Below are 19,185 nucleotides of genomic sequence, written 5' to 3' on the forward strand. Positions count from 1 at the left end.
TCCCAAAGAAGAACCTCAAAAGAAAATCTTTTTGGATTTTTGGAATTAACACCTCAAAGAAAACTTTTAAAGAGGTACTAAAAGAAATTCTCTTCTTTTTTTTTTGAATTTTTAGTCTTAATGTACTAACATGAAATATAAAAGCAATTTTTATTTTGAGTTCTAGATATTAATTTTCTAAGGAAGACCACCTCAAAAGATACGTTTTTTCTAGAATTAGTATTCTAAAGAAAACCTCTAAGTGAAATATAAAATGCAAAAATCTCCTTTTCTTTGGATTTTGAGTTACAACACACTTTTTTAAATACAAAATAGGAAATAAAATAACAAAAGACTCGACATTACTGTACAAATATTAGAAGGTAAAAGATGACATAAAAAGAAAAACGAACTCAAAACATAAAAAGAAAAATCTCCTTATGCAGCTCCTGAATGAGCGATTCTGATTGGATGGTTCTAGGGCGTCTGTCATGCTGAAACTCCGGTAAGTAAATCCATACCTGTATGAGAAAATTAAGACCAAATAAAATTAAAGACTTAGAACACTATGTGAGACAATAGCCCATCCTGTTGGACACATGCAAGACATGATTGTGACTATTTTTCTAAAATTAACCTATGTGGCTAGAAATGGCTAAAAATGCAAGATGTGACTAAGACCCCGCTAAGCCAAGAACCTAAGGCTTACTAGAAAGATCGGACCGTATGTAGGTTGCCTACGTATCCTGCCTCGAGAGATGAGAATCAGGTTCGCGTAGTTCGGGCACATTAGATACGGACGAGAATTAAAAAAAATAATTAATTTAGAGAAAGTATATTTTTTATCTTTTTTTTTTTGAAAAATGGTGAAACATGTAAACTCTTTTTGGGTTTTCTTTTTCCTCTTTTTCTGATTTTTGATTTTCGAAAAATAATGAAAATGTGCAAAATCTTTTTTTTTTTTTGAATTTTTCATGTTTTTTTGTCTTTTTCTTAACAAAAATGCGATAGAAAACATAACTGGGCCCTATTTGCTTTATTTTTCACACTTCACCCTTTTTTTTTCTTTTTCATTTGCCCTCAACTATCATTGGTCCGCCAACTCACCCTTTTACCTTTGAAAAAATGCAACATGTAACACGTAGGATGCATCAAGATGGTCTGTTATTTTGGGTACACCTGTCCTAGACGGATCCAACCCTTGTGTTGAGTCCCCAAAGTCAAATGTACGTAATGTAAAAAACGTTCCTACTAGGGATCCGGCATGAGTCTATGTTATTCTAGGTTTAAAAACCTGGTTTATTTGTTCTAGACCCGGCTTACCCGATCGGACAGCTCGAGCCGAGGGGGGCCAACGTACCGGGAATACAGAAGCTTCACCGGCTTTGCAACTTGTCCGAACCTCGTTCTAAAATTGGGATATGACTCTAATAGAAGAGAAGTCACACGAAGTGCACACTTCCCAGATGATTTAGAAGACTCAGAGAGAGGAGAGTTTCGTATCAATTTATATACAGTTCAACAATATCAAAGCGGTAAAAAGTAACATTTAGCACATTAGGCCCATGCATGTAAATAAAACCAGATAATAAATAAAGACAAATATAACAATTATTCTAAGCTCGAATTCTTAAACTCTGAACTAGAGATTCTAGGTTCTTATCCCCAGCGGAGTCGCCAGAGCTGTTACACCTCCTTTTTACTACCCCAGGAAGGGGTATAAGAGAGTTTTTTCCAATTTAAGTGACAATCGAAACAGGATTATTTATTTAAAATTCAGAGACGCCACTTGGGATAATTTATGGTATCCCAAGTCACCGGTTTAAATCCTGAATCAAGGAAAGATTGACTCTGTTTTATACTCCGCAAAAGAGAAATCCATGTAAGGGATTTTGTTAACCCGGGAGAAGGTGTTAGGCATTCCCGAATTCTCTGGTTCTAGCACGGCCGCTCAATTATTATTTTTGGTCTAATTATCTGATTTAATTATACATTTTAAACCTATTGTGCATTTTAACTTTTGAAAATCGCTTTTACTTCTTTAAAGAATTAATTCAATGATATATAAAATACGTCGCAAGCCACGCTACATGAAATGCGCCCGTGACTCACGACACGTTCTATTTAACCTTGTTGGAAATTAGGACTGGGCCACATGAAATGTATCCCCGGATTTATAACTATTACAAATCATAACTACGTCATGGGCACCATACCCGTAGCTATGATGATTTATTATGGCGCGCCTAAAACAAATTACGAAGGTTTATAATTACTTCTTAAAACTAATTTGAGATTTTTTACAATTCGACTTCGTAAGGCTTCACAAAACAAAAAGAAAACTAACAAACTATGAGGCCTGCTCGCAAACACACACCAGGAATTACAAATTGTAAACCATAATACCCTAAAGACACCAACATGTTTCAACAATAACTTTACGAACTTATAAACTTCTAGTGTTACATATAACTTGACATATTATAGTTGCAAGACTTAAATTATAGTATTACAATACAAGCTAAGGACGGACTCTTTCTTTTTAATTTCAAAATATAGAGTTGAAGCTTACTAAATCAGAACCTCACAATATAATTATTATTGCCAAACTCAAAAGCAAATCTTACAGAGCCTCCTAGTAACCATCATCAATTTTCCCTGCTGCAACCCAGTGCAAATTTAATTTATATAAGACTTTTCACATATCAATACTTCAATAGTTGCTTCACAACCCATAAGCATACTGATATATTTCAGAAAATAAAGTACATGTAACAACACCCCATTAAGCACATTTATCATGGTAAATATGAAAAGTTCTCACATTGGGCAGAAAACATAAGATGCAGCCAAGCAACATTATCGGGAAAGGGATAGCAAAGTAGTAAAAGATTGAACCTCAAAGTAAAGCCAAGATTTCACTTCTGTTTTGATTAAACTGACGCAGAATAGTGAGGCTCGATCTGATATTTGAGAAGCAAACAGGGACGGCTATGAGACCACCGAACTTAGGACCAGAATCAAAGCAAACGACTCATAAGATACCACTGATTCGTTCAAACTTAGGGGTCTGCGGCTGTTAGCTTTTTTTTTTTGTCCGTCCTTAGAGTCCCTAGGTGTTAGTCTATATATAGTTTTGTAGAGTCTAGGTCTATGATTTTGTAAGTTTTTTTTAGGTTAAGGAGTATGTGCCTAAAATTATGGGTTAGGTCCAAAATTAGGCCTAAAAATGGATTGTTCGAGCCTAAATTTTATTCTTTATCCGCGAACGAGACTAAAATACGACCTCATTTATTAATTAGTCCTACTTAAGTACAATAACTATTAAAATAAGACTGACAGTTAACACAAAACTATTTTTGTTATTTTCCAAGATTAAAAATGACTACAAAACATTAATGAAACTATTTTTTTAATTTTTATTTTCTTGTAATAAAATAAAGTAAAAGAGTCAAAATTAGTTGAAAAAGCGATATTAGGCCTAAATTAAATATCAATATGCTAAAATATAAAAACTATTGGGGATGGTCAAAAATCACATGTCTACAGATGCCCCTCTTTGACTGGAAACACAAAGAGTTTTCAGACAAAGAACGACTAGACAGGTTTTTTGACCTGACCCTTATTTAATAAGACTAGAAGCTAAAAGAAAGGAGAATATGACCGAGCCCTGGTATCTGAGCTGCCTATATATCCTTGGCTATAAAGGAATCAGGCCACGTGTAGTTCAGAAGTGAGTGAAATGATGAAGTATACCGAGGTGGAGAGCCGATCGAGGTGCCATTCCGTCGAGGTTTTGGTCCGTGGTCCCGTTATTATATCAAAATAAAATAGACCAACTAAACATGTCAACTACGAGTTACAAGATTCCTATCTATAAGTTTTCTAAAGCTTGATTCCTGTTAACCATGCTCGTGACTTCAATCACGTCTTGAGCAGTTCACATCTTTCATCTGCTTCTGCATTTTGATTCACTTCTTGTCTTTTTTTTTTATTCTGGATTGTGACTAACTTTTGTTGATCACCTCGGACTGTTGACTCGCATTCTTGCCGCGAGCTTCTTTTGTTGCTGACTTCAATTGCATTCTGAAGAATTCCCTTATTCTCCAGGTATGTGCCTGATTGCCAATACTTGAATTGTCTTCATTCGAAACTTGGACTGTCTTCTCCTTGTTCTCCAGGTGGGCGCCTGATTGCTGAACTTAAACCATCATCCTTTAAACATTGCTACATTCTCTTTGTTCTCCAGGTTGGCGCCTGATTACAAACATTTGAATTATCTTCCTTTCTTCCGAAACTTGAATTGATTTCCCTTTATTGTCCAGGTGGGCTCCTGATTACCAACACTTGAACTGTTTTCCCTTTGTTCTCCAGGTGGGCTACTATTACCAACACTTGAATTGCTTTCCCTTTGTTCTCCAGGTGGGATCCTGAGTTCCATCACTTAAACTACTTTCCTTTTGAACTGTCCTCTAGGTGGGCTCATAATTTCCAACACTTGAACTGCTTTCCCTTTGTTTTCCAGGTGGGCTCCTGTTTTCCAACACTTGAACTGCTTTCCCTTTGTTCTCCAAGTGGGCTACTGATTGCCAACACTTGAATTGCTTTCCATTTGTTCTCCAACACTTGAATTATTTTCCCTTTGTTCTCTAGGTGGTCTCTTGATTTCCAAAACTTGAACTTGTTTCCCTTTGTTCTCCAAGTGGACTCCCGATTACAAACACTTGAATTATTTTCCCTGTGATCTCCAAGTAGGCTCCTGATTACCAACACTTGAATTTCTTTCCCTTTGTTCTCTAGGTGGGCTCCTAATTTCCATAACTTGCACTGCTTTCCCTCTGTTCTCCAGGTGGGCTCCTGATTACCAACACTTGAATTGCTTTCCCTCTGTTCTCTAGGTGGGCTCCTAATTACCAATACTTGAATTGCTTTCCCTTCGTTCTCAAGGTGGGCTCCTGATTACCAACACTTAAGAATTGCTTTACCTTTGTTCTCCAAGTGGGCTCCTAATTACCAACACTTGAACTGATTTCCCTTTGTTCTCCAGGTGGGCTCCTGATTACTAACACTTGAATTGTTTTCCCTTTGTTCTCCAAGTGGGCTCTAATTACCCATAATTGAATTGCTTTCCCTTTGTTCTCCAGGTGGGATCCTGATTTCCAACACTTGAACTGGTTTCCTTTTGTTCTCTAGGTGAGCTCATGATTTCCGTCACTTGAACAACTTTCTCTTTGTTCTCCAGGTGGGCTCCTAATTACTAACACTTGAATTGCTTTCCCTTTGTTCTCCAGGTGGTCTCCTTATTTCCAACACTGGAATTGCTTTCCCTTTGTTCTCCAGGTGGGCTCCTGATTTCCAACACTTGAATTCTTTTCCCTTTGTTCTCCAGGTGGGCTCCTTATTTCCAACCCTTGAACTGCTTTCCCTTTGTTCTCTAGGTGGGCTCCTGATTTCCAACACTTGCATTGTTTTCCCTTTGTTCTTCAGGTGGGTTCCTTATTTCCAATACTGGAATTGCTTTCCCTTTGTTCTCCAGGTGGGGTCTTAATTTCCAACACTTGAATTGCTTTCCGTTTGTTCTCCAGGTGGGCTCCTGATTTCCAACACTTGAACTGCTTTCCCTTTGTTCTCTAGGTGGGCTCCTGATTTCCATTACTTGCATTATTTTCCCTTTGTTCTCTAGGTGGGCTCCTAATTACCGACACTTGGATTGTTATTCCCTTTGTTCTCCAGGTGGGCTCCTAATTACCAACACTTGAATTGTTTTCCCATTGTTCTCCAGGTGGGCTCCTGATTTCCAACACTTTAATTGATTTTCCTCAAAACTTCATTTGTTTTGCGACTGCTTTTCCTTTGAACTGTCTTCCCTTGTTTTTCTAGGTGGGTGCCTGATTGCTTGGGCCTAAACTTCTTTCCATTCTTGAAACTCGTGTTGTCTTCCCCTGTTCTCTAGGTGGGTGCCTGATTTCAACAAAACAAACAAAACAAACAGAATTGTTCTGCCCTAGTTTGGTAGCTGGGCACATCTATGAGTGTTTATTGAATCATGTTACTAGAAAATCTCAAAGAATTTAAAAATTTAGATCCCATTATCCAGGAGGGTTCTAAAAATTGCTAGTTAAATGATAGTTTTAAAGCTAAATTATATTTCCTAATGGTACGACTTCCGCTAAATCTTGTTATCTATGAAGGCGTTAAAACTAAATCCCATTATCCAGGAGGGTCCTGCACACTTAAAACTAAATCTCATTATCCAGGAAGGTCCTGAAGAGCCTAGAATGACCTTACTTGACACGACACTTGAAAAATATTCAAACTTCCAAGCTTTGATTTGGACATAATTTTCGTCCCTGTTTCAAACAAAGAAAACTTGTGAGTTTATAAATATGTTGGTTGGTTTGTGGCCTTGACTTTGAGGGTGATTGCTCCTTCAATTCCCATGATAGCTTTGATTTCAACTCGAAAGACCTTGCTTGTTTATTGACTGACCACTTTCTCTGTCACCCTTATCACAGAAGATACCCCTGATTCGTTCAAAACCAAACCCTCTATATGTTGCATTGTGCTCATAAATAGACATTTACCGACCTTTGTACTTCACATGAATCCCAAAACACATTGATTTTTACCAACTCAGTGCGCTTGTTATTCTTTCCTGACGTATGCCAGTAGCCTTGGCCTTGAGGTTTATTGCTCATTCACTTGCCATGATAACATTGATTTTCAATTGGAAGACCTTGCTTGTTATCGGTAAACTACTTTCTTTGGCAACCTTATCACAGAAAATACCTTTGATCCGTTCACCCAACATCCTTTATCTATTACATTGTTCATGAATTGACATTTACCAAACCTTTTGTATTTCACATGAATTCCAAAGCACGTTGATTGTTACCAACTCAATGCGCACGTAGTTCTTTCCTGACTTATGCCACTTTGATATACTAGCCAGACTCCGCTTTGTGCAATTGGAAAACTGGTGGTAAATTGTGTAGTCATTTCTCACTTGTTCTGACCAAACAGACTCGGGAAGAAAATGTAAACAAGACAAAAGGAACAGAGTAAAGTACAAAGGAAAAAGATGATTCCTAACAAGAAAACTACGAAGTAGAAACTTATCAGATGTGGATACCAACTCTAGTGACCATGACATGCACCTCTGGACTAAGTGGCCTAATATGTCTAGCAAGTCTAATGTTCAACTATTATTGTATCTCTTCACCATGAAACCAGGCTTCAATGCTCCGATTATCCTATTTAATTCACAATCCTTATTCGACTTGTAGTGCCTGAAGGGTTTTCACTATCAAGCCTCTCTCATTTTGTTCTCTCTCTCAACTTACTGTCGTCTTATGGTGCCTGTGAAGGTTTTCACTGATAAGACTCTCTCATTTTTTTCTTTTCTTCTTCTTTCCTCCGATTCTATAAATGACAAGACATTGACCATAGTAAAATCATATGCTTCTGGTATGTCTAAACTCAGCACTCTCAAAGATTATCCGGGAGGTCTTTTTTGGATTGTGATGTGGCTTTTGGATAGGGTTAAAAAGAAAGGATATCATAAAGGCTCAAAATAACTAAGACAAAGGGGTTAATTTATTTACAACTCTTGAAATCCATTCTAAAAACTTTGCCCCAATTTCTAAAACAAGGGAATTTGATTCTTCTTTTTTTTCCTCTTTTCGAGATAAAATTTCTAAGAAAGACTGCCCCACTCTCGACTTCGTGGGATTATGAAATATTTTATTTGGTATGACCGAACCATAAGGCTGTCTACGTATCTTGTGGTGACAAGAATCAGGTCAAACGTAATTCACAAAACTACTTTTGTTACTATTTTCCTTTTCCCTTTTTTTGTCTTTGTTTATTCTTTTTCTTCTTTTTTTTCTTTTTCCTTTTTTTCTTTATCTCTATTTTTCTCTTTTTTTGAATTTTTCTTTTTGAATGAACTTTCTAAAATAAACCTATGGGGACATGAATTGTTTTTTCCGTATGACACTATCTTGACTCCAAAAGAGGGGAGGTCAAAGAAATAAGTACAGGCTCAAAATGGTATCGAATGGTTTAAATGTTTGGGTAGCTGAAAGAGGGCCTCCCAATCCTTGAAAATGCCAAGTACAAACATGCAACTTGAGGATGAAAATTGAATATCATGCACAATATTTCTTTTGCGGTTTCGGCATTGATATCATTGATATGCCTTCCACTTTTCTTTAGCGTCTTGTCAAGTACAGAACCCTCATTGGGTGGTTTCCTCTTCACAATGGATATCCTTCATCAATTCGAAGAAAACTTTCTTGACTTTATCTTGTAACTTGAGATGCACTTGAACTCAAAGTTTTTTGCTTCAAATTGTTGGGACACACTCCCTTGTAACAAATTCTTGTCGTCCCATTAACTTTCAAAACTATCTGCCCCAGTTTCACAAGGTTCAGGCTTCAAATGATCTCAAAATGTCAAAATTTGTACTTATTTCCCTCATGCATCTCTATCATCTTCAAAATTATTTCATTGCTTCGTGATTACAAACACTTGAATTGTTTTCCCTGTGTTCTCCAAGTAGGCTCCTGATTACAAACACTTGAATTTCTTTCCCTTTGTTCTCTAGGTGGGCTCCTGATTTCCATAACTTGAACTGTTTTCCCTCTGTTCTCTAGGTGGGCTCCTGATTACCAATACTTGAATTACTTTCCCTTCGTTCTCCAGGTGGGATCCTGATTACCAACACTTAAGAATTGCTTTACCTTTGTTCTCCAGGTGGGATCCTAATTACCAACACTTGAACTGATTTCCCTTTGTTCTCCAGGTGGGCTCCTGATTACTAACACTTGAATTGCTTTCCCTTTGTTCTCCAAGTGGGCTCTAATTACCAATAATTGAATTGCTTTCCCTTTGTTCTCCAGGTGGGATCCTGATTTCTAACACTTGAACTGCTTTCCCTTTGTTCTCTAGGTGAGCTCATGATTTCCATCACTTGAACAACTTTCCCTTTGTTCTCCAGGTGGGCTCCTGATTACTAATACTTGAATTGTTTTCCCTTTGTTCTCCACGTGGGCTCCTTATTTCCAATAGTGGAATTGCTTTTCCCTTTGTTCTCCAGGTGGGCTCCTGATTTCCAACACTTGAATTGTTTTCCCTTTGTTCTCCAGGTGGGCTCCTGATTTCCAACACTTGAACTGCTTTCCCCTTGTTCTGTAGGTGGGCTCCTGATTTCCAACACTTGCATTGCTTTCCCTTTGTTCTTCAGGTGGGTTCCTTATTTCCAATACTGGAATTGCTTTCCCTTTGTTCTCCAGGTGGGCTCTTAATTTCCAACACTTGAATTGCTTTCCCTTTCTTCTCCAGGTGGGCTCCTGATTTCCAATACTTGAACTGCTTTCCCTTTGTTCTCCAGGTGGGCTCCTGATTTCCAACACTTGCATTGCTTTCCCTTTGTTCTCCAGGTAGGCTCCTAATTACTGACACTTGGATTGTTTTTCCCTTTGTTCTCCAGGTGGGCTCCTGATTACCAACACTTGAATTGTTTTCCCTTTGTTCTCCAGGTGGGCTCCTGATTTCCAACAGTTTAATAGATTTTCCTCAGAACTTGATTTGTTTTCCTTTGTTCTCCAAGTGGGCTCCTGATTGCTAAACTTGAACTACTTCGTCTTGCGACTACTTTTCCTTTGAACTGTCTTCCCTTGTTTTTCTAGGTGGGTGCCTGATTGCTTGGGCCTAAACTTCTTTCCATTCGTGAAACTCGTGTTGTCTTCCCCTTTTCTCCAGGTGGGTGCCTGATTTCAACAAAACAAACAAAACAAACAGAATTGTTCTTCCCTAGTTTGGTAGCTGGGCACATCTGTGAGTGTTTATTGAATCATGTTACTAGAAAATCTCAAAGAATTTTAAAAGTTAGATCCCATTATCTAGGAGGGTTCTAATAATTGCTAGTTAAATGACAGTTTTAAAGCTAAATTATATTTCCTAATGGTACGACTTCCGCTAAATCTTGTTATCTATGAAGACATTAAAACTAAATCTCATTATCCAGGAGGGTCCTGCACACTTAAAACTAAATCTCATTATCCAGGAAGGTCCTGAAGAGCCGAGAATGACCTTACCTGAGCCGAGCTTTCTTTCTGGAGGATCTTCGCAGAACGAACAAAATTCTATGCCCCTGAACCATGTTTTTCCATATGGAGGGTTCCTAGAGATCGAACACATTTTTCTTTCCCCTTCTCAAACCACCTTTGTGCTGACAAAATTTGGGCACGACACTTGAAAAATATTCAAACTTCCAAGCTTTGATTTGGACACAATTTTCGTCCCTATTTCAAACAAAGAAAACTTGTGAGTTTATAAATATGGTGGTTGGTTTGTGGCCTTGACTTTGAGGGTGATTGCTCCTTCACTTCCCATGATAGCTTTGATTTCAACTCGAAAGACCTTGTTTGTTTATTGACTGACCACTTTCTCTGTCACCCTTATCACAGAAGATACCCTTGATTCGTTCAAAACCAAACCCTCTATATGTTGCATTGTGCTCATGAATTGACATTTACCGACCTTTGTACTTCACATGAATCTTAAAACACATTGATTTTTACCAACTCAGTTCGCTTGCTATTCTTTCCTGACGTATGCCAGTAGCCTTGGCCTTGAGGTTTATTGCTCCTTCACTTGCCATGATAACTTTGATTTTCAATTGGAAGCCCTTGCTTGTTATCGGTTAACTACTTTCTTTGGCAACCTTATCACAGAAAATACCTTTGATCCGTTCACCCAATATCCTCTATCTATTGCATTGTTCATGAATTGACATTTACCAAACCTTTTGTATTTCACATGAATCCCAAAGCACGTTGATTGTTACCAACTCAGTGCGCACATAGTTCTTTCCTGACTTATGCCACTTTGATATACTAGCCAGACTCCGCTTTGTGCAATTGGAAAGCTGGTGGTAAATTTTGAAGTCATTTCTCACTTGTTCTGACCAAACAGACTCAGGAAGAAAAAGTAAACAAGACAAAATGAATAGAGTAAAGTACAAAGGAAAAAGTTGATTCCTAACAAGAAAACTACGAAGTAGAAACTTATCAGATGTGGATACCAACTCTAGTGACCATGACATGCACCTCTGGACTAAGTGGCCTAATATGTCAAGCAAGTCTAATGTTCAACTCTTATTGTATTTCTTCACCGTGAAACTAGGCTTCAATGCTCCGATTATCCTATCTAATTCACAATCCTTATTCGACTTGTAGTGCCTGAAGGGTTTTCACTATCAAGCCTCTCTCATTTTGTTCTCTCTCTCAACTTACTGTCGTCTTATGGTGCTTGTGAAGGTTTTCACTGATAAGACTCTCTCATTTTTTTCTTTTCTTCTTCTTTCCTCCGATTCTATAAATGACAAGACATTGACCATAGTAAAATCATATGTTTCTGGTATGTCTAAACTCAGCACTCTCAAAGATTATCTGGGAGGTCTTTTTTGGAATGTGATGTGGCTTTTGGATAGGGTTAAAAAGAAAGGATATCATAAAGGCTCAAAACAACTAAGACAATGGGGTTAATTTATTTACAACTCTTGAAATTCATTCTAAAAACTTTGCCCCAATTTCTAAAACAAGGGAATTTGATTCTTCTTTTTTTTCCTCTTTTCGAGATAAAATTTCTAAGAAAGACTGCCCCACTCTCGACTTCGTGGGATTATGAAATATTTTATTTGGTATGACCGAACTATAAGGCTGCCTACGTTGCTTGTGTTGACAAGAATCATGTCAAACGTAATTCACAAAACTACTTTTGTTACTATTTTCCTTTTCCCTTTTTTTGTCTTTGTTTTTACTTTTTCTTTTTTTTTTTCCTTTTTTTCTTTATCTCTATTTTTTTCTTTTTTTGAATTTTTCTTTTGGAATGAACTTTCTAAAATAAACCTATGGGGACATGAATTTTGTTTTCCGTATGATACTATCTTGACTCCAAAAGAGGGGAGGTCAAAGAAATAAGTACATGCTCAAAATGGTATCGAATGGTTTAAGTGTTTGGGTAGCTGAAAGAGGGCCTCCCAATCCTTGAAAATGTCAAGTACAAACATGCAACTTGAGGATGAAAATTGAATATCATGCACAATATTTCTTTTGCGGTTTCGGCATTGATATCATTGATATGCCTTCCACTTTTCTTTAGCGCCTTGTCAAGTACAGAACCCTCGTTGGGTGGTTTCCTCTTCACAATGGATATCCTTCATCAATTCGAAGAAAACTTTCTTGACTTTATCTTGTAACTTGAGATGCACTTGAACTCAAAGTTCTTGCTTCAAATTGTTGGTACGCACTCTCTTGTAACAAATTCTTGTCGTCCCATTAACTTTCAAAACTATCTCCCCCGGTTTCAAAAGGTTCAGGCTTCAAATGATCTCAAAATGTCCAAATTTGTACTTATTTCCCTCAAGCATCTCTATCATCTTCAAAATTATTTCATTGTTTCGTGATTAAACTAACTTTCAAGACCAGGCCTAGAATTATGCGTGCATGTCATGTCGCTAAGGCCAGCATGAAAAGACCTATAAAAAAGAGAAGAGAACTAAACAAAAAGTGACTAGAAATAATAGAAAGCAGAAAATTGTATTAGACAGACGGTGAAAGGGTTTGAACAACAAAACAAACAAAACACATTGTAGTTACGACTCTGGTAAAACCTAAATAACACTAAAAGGGGTACAACGACTAAATGAACTAGGAAAATAAAAGGATATAACGGTTTGAGTCATAAGAGAATATCTGGATTACAACCTTGAAATAATCCGGACAACAGAAATGACAACAAAATAAACCACCAAGATTCCTCCCCGGCAAGCCAAGAAAGGAGCGTCTTTCCAATTACCAAGCACGACATCTTAGCCACTGAGCTCCACATCAATATTATCAAGACCATTACCAACTTCAATCACATTGTCTTCACCAAGTGGCTCATTGACTCCTTTCACCAAACCTTCATCATTGCAAACCATCCCAATAATCTGTGCATTGTCACGTACCTGTAAAGGATTATGTGTGACACTTGGGGTATTGCTGCCTTGGACCACAATTATGCCTTATTGTATCATTCTTTATAATTCCCTTTTCAAAGCACGACAATCTTCAACATTGTGCCCCTGAGCATTGGAATGGTATTCACACCTTTTAGCAGGGTCAAAGCATCTCGCACGCGGGTCTATATAATTTAGAGGAATAGGTGTAATCATGTCGGAATGCTTTAATCTCTCAAACAAGCTTGCATACGACCTTCCTATTGGTGTAAAATTATCTTTCAGGCTCTGTTCCCTTCTACACCCTTTGCTTGAATGTGGGTTATAGGGCACTTGAAAATTTTGCGAAGGTTGGTGAAGCTTTTGCGGTGCTCGTGCTCGCCTTTTGGAGTGACCTAGTGGTTGGACAGATGGCCTAGCGTTGTTTGGAGGATAATACTGGGGTGGATTATGTAGAGCTCTAGGATATTCATGGGGTCGGTATTGAGGCTAAAAGCATGTAGCAGGGATGCCCACTGGATCCTGTCATTGGCATGATTCAACAACATCTTTTCTATCAATGGGAGGACTGTCTCGAGCAACTTGTTCGTTCCATTTAAACCAAAATTCCCTAAAACTTTCTGTGGGATTCTTTTCCATCTAAGATAAGGAGGAGCGGTCTGGGACAATGTCTATATTGTACTGAAAGTGTCACACAAAGTCTTGTTCCATGTCATCCCAAGTATGCCACTTACCGACATTTTGACGAGTATGTCATTCCAAAGCTGCACCAGTCAGGCTCCCACTGAAATAAGCCATCAGTAACTCATCTTTCTTGCCAACACTTATCATTTCACTGCAATAACCCCTCTGATGGGTTACTGGATCTCTACGCCTATCATACAAATTAAACTTTGGCATCTTAAACCCTTTTAGCTTTCTAGATATTTCATCTTGCTCCACTGTCTTAGAAGGCTTTCCAGTCTCACTAGGAGGCTAAAAATGAGGAGTGTAAGAGTATGGACCCGAGATCTTGATAATTGGTTCTGGAGCATAGTGTTAGGTATCAGGGATTTTGAACACAATCTTGCTAGAGAATCGAGGAAAGGTAGTAGGTGGATGAGCTACAAAAATATGAGTGGTCAAAGGAGCGGGATATGAGGTGGTTTTGGGGGTGGAGTGTTAAAAAGTGGTGGGGAGATATCCCGGACTTGTGACAGTGGTGGAATGGTGGCAAGGCTTTCAGTGTAGTTAGTGGAAACTTATGGTGGAGGACGTCCACTAATCCAGGCTTGGTATATTTTGGCCATCTGTCCTTTCAACCTTAAGACCTCTTTTCTCAACTCAGATTCTGATTCAACAATTCTCTTAAAAGGATTAATAACCCCTGTGTCCAAGTCTTTGCTAGTCATGGCTACCTTGCTCTTTGACCTTATATTGTATGGATGAGTTACTTAAAAATCACAAACCAACCACCCTTCTGCTCAATGAAGATAACCAAAGGAACAAAATGGAATCATCCTGTTAGCATTAGGATATTTAACAGCTAAAAATATCACATTGCGTGCAATGCATCTAGCAATAATTAATGGTTCTAGAATGACTTTTAGGGTCACAAGGTCACTTGGCATCATCCCAATTTGTTCAATTCAACCTTCTCTTTTCTTTGCTTTTCTAGCACCTCATGGCTTGCTTGTTTTCCTTCCTTTTTTTCTTCTAATTAACAGTCTTTTCTTTTCCCCTCATTTCTCACATCCCATAATTTTACCTCTCTTTTTTTCTTTCTTTTTTCATTTTATTTTTTTAAAAAATAATTCGATCAAACCCTATGTAGGTTGCCTACGTATCATGACACCGCATGAATCAGATCTTTGCGTAGTTCGGAAAGATCGGGAATAAAGGAAACAAACTAACGTTCTCTTTTTATTTTCCTTTTCTTTTTTACCTTAATGACTACTCTGATGAGAAAAGAGAAATAAAAGAATCAAATCTTTTTTTTGAATTTTCTAGACTTAATATTCTATAACCTATTCTAAACTCAAGCTTAACGAGCATATATATTTTTCTCTTCTATATATATATATATATATATTGCTTTTTTCATTTTGAAACAAACACTCTGTGGGAAATTATTAAGGAAAAAACCCTACAAGAGAAAAAAATAAATTTGATTCTTCTTTTTTAGGATGAAAATCTAAAAAATAAACCACAGAAAAATATTTTGAATTTTCATTTCATATCCTTGAACAAAGATTTTGAAACAAAAAATGAACAAGATAAAAAATATTTTTTTTGGATTTCAGTTTTTGATTACCTAAGGAAGAAACTATGAAGATAAACACCAGATGAAGTACGTTTTTTTCTTCTATGTACAATATCCTAAAGTTCTAGTGAACATAAAAGAATCTTTTTTTATTTTTTCGTTAATTTCCCAAAGAAGAACCTCCAAAGAAAATCTTTTTGGATTTTTGGAATTAATACCTCAAAGAAAGCTTTTAAAAAGATACTAAATGAAAATTCTCTTCTTTTTTTTTTTTTTAATTTTTAGTCTTATTGTACTAACAGGAAATATAAAAGCAATTTTTATTTTGAGTTCTAGATATTAATTTCCTAAGGAAGTCCACCCCAAAAGACACTTTTTTTTCTAGAACTAGTATTCTAAAGAAAACCTCTAACTGAAATATAAAATGCAAAAATCTCCTTTTTTTTTGGATTTTGAGTTACAACACTCTTTTTTAAATACAAAATAGGAAATAAAATAACAAAAGACTCAATATTACTGTACAATACTAGAAGGTAAAAGATGACATAAAAGAAAAACAGATTCAAAACATAAAAAGAAAAATTTCCTTAAGCAGCTCCTGAATGTGCAAATCCTGAATCAAGGAAAGATTGACTCTGTTTTATAGTCCGCCAACAGAGAAATCCATGTAAGGAATTCTATTAACCCGGGAGAAGGTGTTAGGCATTCCCGAATTCTGTGGTTCTAGCACGGCCGCTCAACTATTATTCTTAGCCTAATTATCTGATTTAATTACACATTTTAAACCTATTGTGCATTTTAACTTTTGAAAACCGTTTTTACTTCTTTAAAGAATTAATTCAAAGCTATTTAAAACACGTCGCAAGCCACGTTACATGAAATGCGCCTATGACTCACGACACGTTCTATTTAACCTTGTTGGAAATTAGGACTGGGCCACATGAAATGTATCCCCGGATTTATAACTATTTCAAATCATAACTACGTCATGGGCACCATACCCGTAGCTATGATGATTTATTATGGCGCGCCTAAAGCAAACTACGAAGGTTTATAATTACTTTTTAAAACTAATTTGAGATTTTTTACAATTCGACTTCGTAAGGCTTCACAAAACAAAAAGAAAACTGACAAACTATGAGGCCTGTTCGCAAACACACACCAGGAATTACAAATTGTAAACCATAATACCCTAAAGACACCAACATGTTTCAACAATAACTTTACGAACTTATAAACTGCTAGTGTTACATATAACTTGACATATTATAGTTGCAAGACTTAAATTATAGTATTACAATACAAGCTAAGGACGGACTCTTTCTTTTTAATTTCAAAATATAGAGTTGAAGCTTACTGAATCAGAACCTCACAATATAATTATTATTGCCAAACTCAAAAGCCAATCTTACAGAGCCTCCTAGTAACCATCATCCAATTTTCCCTGCTGCAACCCAGTGCAAATTTAATTTATATAAGACTTTTCACATATCAATACTTCAATAGTTGCTTCACAACCCATAAGCATACTGATATATTTCAGAAAATAAACTACATGTAACAATACCCCATTAAGCACATTTATCATGGTAAATATGAAAAGTTCTCACATTAGGCAGAAAACATAAGATGCAGCAAAGCAACATTATCGGGAAAAGGATAGCAAAGTAGTAAAAGATTTAACCTCAAAGTAAAGCCAAGATTTCACTTCTGTTTTGATTAAACTGACGCAGAAATAGTGACGCTCGATCTGATATTCGAGAAGCGAACAGGGACGGCTATGAGACCACCGAACATAGGACCAGAATCAAAGCAAACGACTCATAACGGAAAACCAACAGAACCAATGGTGAATCTCGAATCGGCAACCGAATGATGACCTCAAACCGTTTCTAACATCTCAGCTCCAAACTTCAGTTAAACTCCATGTTTCTGAAACTAAGAATCAAATCATGGAGAAGGCGAAGTATTGTTTTTATGTACTGTTTTCAATTTCTCTGTTCGTGAACCTCTGTTCCTCCTTACTGTTCGTGCGTGTGTGTATTTTGTTGTGATGGTGAGGGAGCTCGTTAGCTGGAGGGTGGTTATGGAGAAGGTGTCACTGGGCGTTGAAGAAAGGGGTGGAGAGTAAGGAGGATGGCTATTCTCCCCAGGTGTTAGTATATATATAGTTGATTGTAGAGTCTAGGTCTAGGACTTTGTACGCCTTTTTTAGGTTAAGGAGTATGAGCCTAGAATTATGGGCTTGGAAATTATGGGTTAGGTTCAAAATTAGGCCTAAAAATGGGTTGCTCGAGCCCAAATTTTATTCTTTTTTCCGCGAACGAGACTAAAATACGACCTCATTTATTAATTAGTCATACTTAAGTAAAATAACTATTAAAATAATACTGACCGTTAACACAAAACTATTTTGGCATTTTCCAAGATTAGAAATGACTACAAAACATTAATGAAACTATTTTTTTGTAATTTTCATTTTCTTGTAATAAAATAAAGTAAAAGAGTCAAAATTAGTTGAAATAGCGATATTAGGCCTAAATTAAATATTAAACGCTAAAATATAAAAAAACTTGGGGAGAGTCAAAAATCACATGTCTACAGGTAGGAGTAAGGCTTTTGCATCAGATGTTGTCATCACATGTATTGTTCCAGTCAGTCATAGAGATTCATCAGTTTTATTTGATCTGAGTTCCACTTATTCGTATGTGTCATCCTATTTTTCTCCATATTTTTTATGTCTCGTGATTCTTTGAATACCTCTATTTATGTGTCTACGCATGTTGGGGATTCTATTGTTGTAGACTGTGTCTATCATTTTTGTTTGGTCACTATCGGTGATTATGAGACTAGGGTTGACCTTCTTTTACTCAAAATGGTGGATTTTGATATGATTTTAGACATGGATTGGTTGTCACCATATCATCCCATTCTTGATTGTTACACTAAGACCGTGACATTAGCTATGCCGAGGTTGAGTGGAGAGGTACATTGTGTCATGTTGCTAATAGGATAGTGTCTTTCCTTAAGGGACAACAAATGGTTGAGAAAGGGAGTTGCTGGCATACTTAGCCTTTTTGACGAATGTTAGTTCTGATAATCATACCATTGAGTCGGTTCCTATTGTGAGAGAGTTTGCAGATGTGTTTCCAGCAGACCTATCGGGCATGCCACCCGATAGTGATATTGATTTGGTATTGACTTGGTGTCGGGCGCTCAACCTATCTCTATTCTACCATTTCGCATAATAGCAGTGGAGTTGAAGAAATAAAGGAACAACTTGAGAAGTTGCTCGATAAGGGTTTAATCAGACAAAATGTCTCGTCTTTGGGTGCTCCAGTTCTCTTTATGAAGAAGAAAGATGACTATATGAGGATGTATATTGACTATAGGCAACTGAACAAGGTTACTATCCAGAACAAGTACCCACTATCGCATATTGATGATTTATTTGATCAGATTCATGGTGCTAGGGTATTCTCGAAGATTTATTTGGGACTGGGGTACCATCAGTTGAAGATCTGGGCTTCAGATATTCCAAAGACGGCTTTCATGACTCTCTATGGTCACTACAAGTTATTGGTGATGTCTTTTGGCATGACTAATTCCCCAACAACCTTTATGCACTTCATGAAAAATGTGTTCCAACCATATATTAATTCTTCATCATCGTGTTCATCGATGATATATTTGTGTATTTTCACAACTTGGAGGTTCATGAGCAGCATGTAAGGATTGTGCTCCAGATTTTAAGGGAGAAGGAGTTGTATGCTAAATTCTCCAAGTGCGAGTTTTGGCTTGATTTGATGGCATTCTTGGACCATGTGGTGCCCAATGAGGGGATTAAGGTGGATTTGAAGAATATTGAGGTAGGTCATAGTTGGCCCAGACCATCTACTTCTACTGAGATTCATAGTTTTCTAGGCTTGGCCTGGTATTATTGTTGTTTCATGGA

At 37.1% G+C, this 19,185-nt stretch overlaps 1 long non-coding RNA gene across 2 annotated transcripts; it reads right to left on the reverse strand.

Annotated features, from left to right (window-relative positions):
- Positions 1 to 269: 269 nt before the first annotated feature.
- Positions 270 to 17,373, reverse strand: LOC107799197 (uncharacterized). Of its 2 annotated transcripts, XR_012705422.1 has the most exons (3): positions 16,915 to 17,373; positions 2,878 to 12,523; positions 270 to 500 (listed from the first exon to the last, which is right to left on the reverse strand). It is a non-coding gene; the product is annotated as an uncharacterized LOC107799197 (long non-coding RNA). The 2 variants fall into 2 exon arrangements; XR_012705421.1 differs by lacking the exon at positions 270 to 500 and having other exon boundaries at positions 2,700 to 12,523.
- Between the last annotated feature and the right edge of the window lie 1,812 nt (positions 17,374 to 19,185).

The sequence above is a fragment of the Nicotiana tabacum genome, chromosome 22 (assembly GCF_000715075.1).
Source record: "Nicotiana tabacum cultivar K326 chromosome 22, ASM71507v2, whole genome shotgun sequence".
In the NCBI taxonomy this organism is placed as follows: domain Eukaryota; kingdom Viridiplantae; phylum Streptophyta; class Magnoliopsida; order Solanales; family Solanaceae; genus Nicotiana; species Nicotiana tabacum.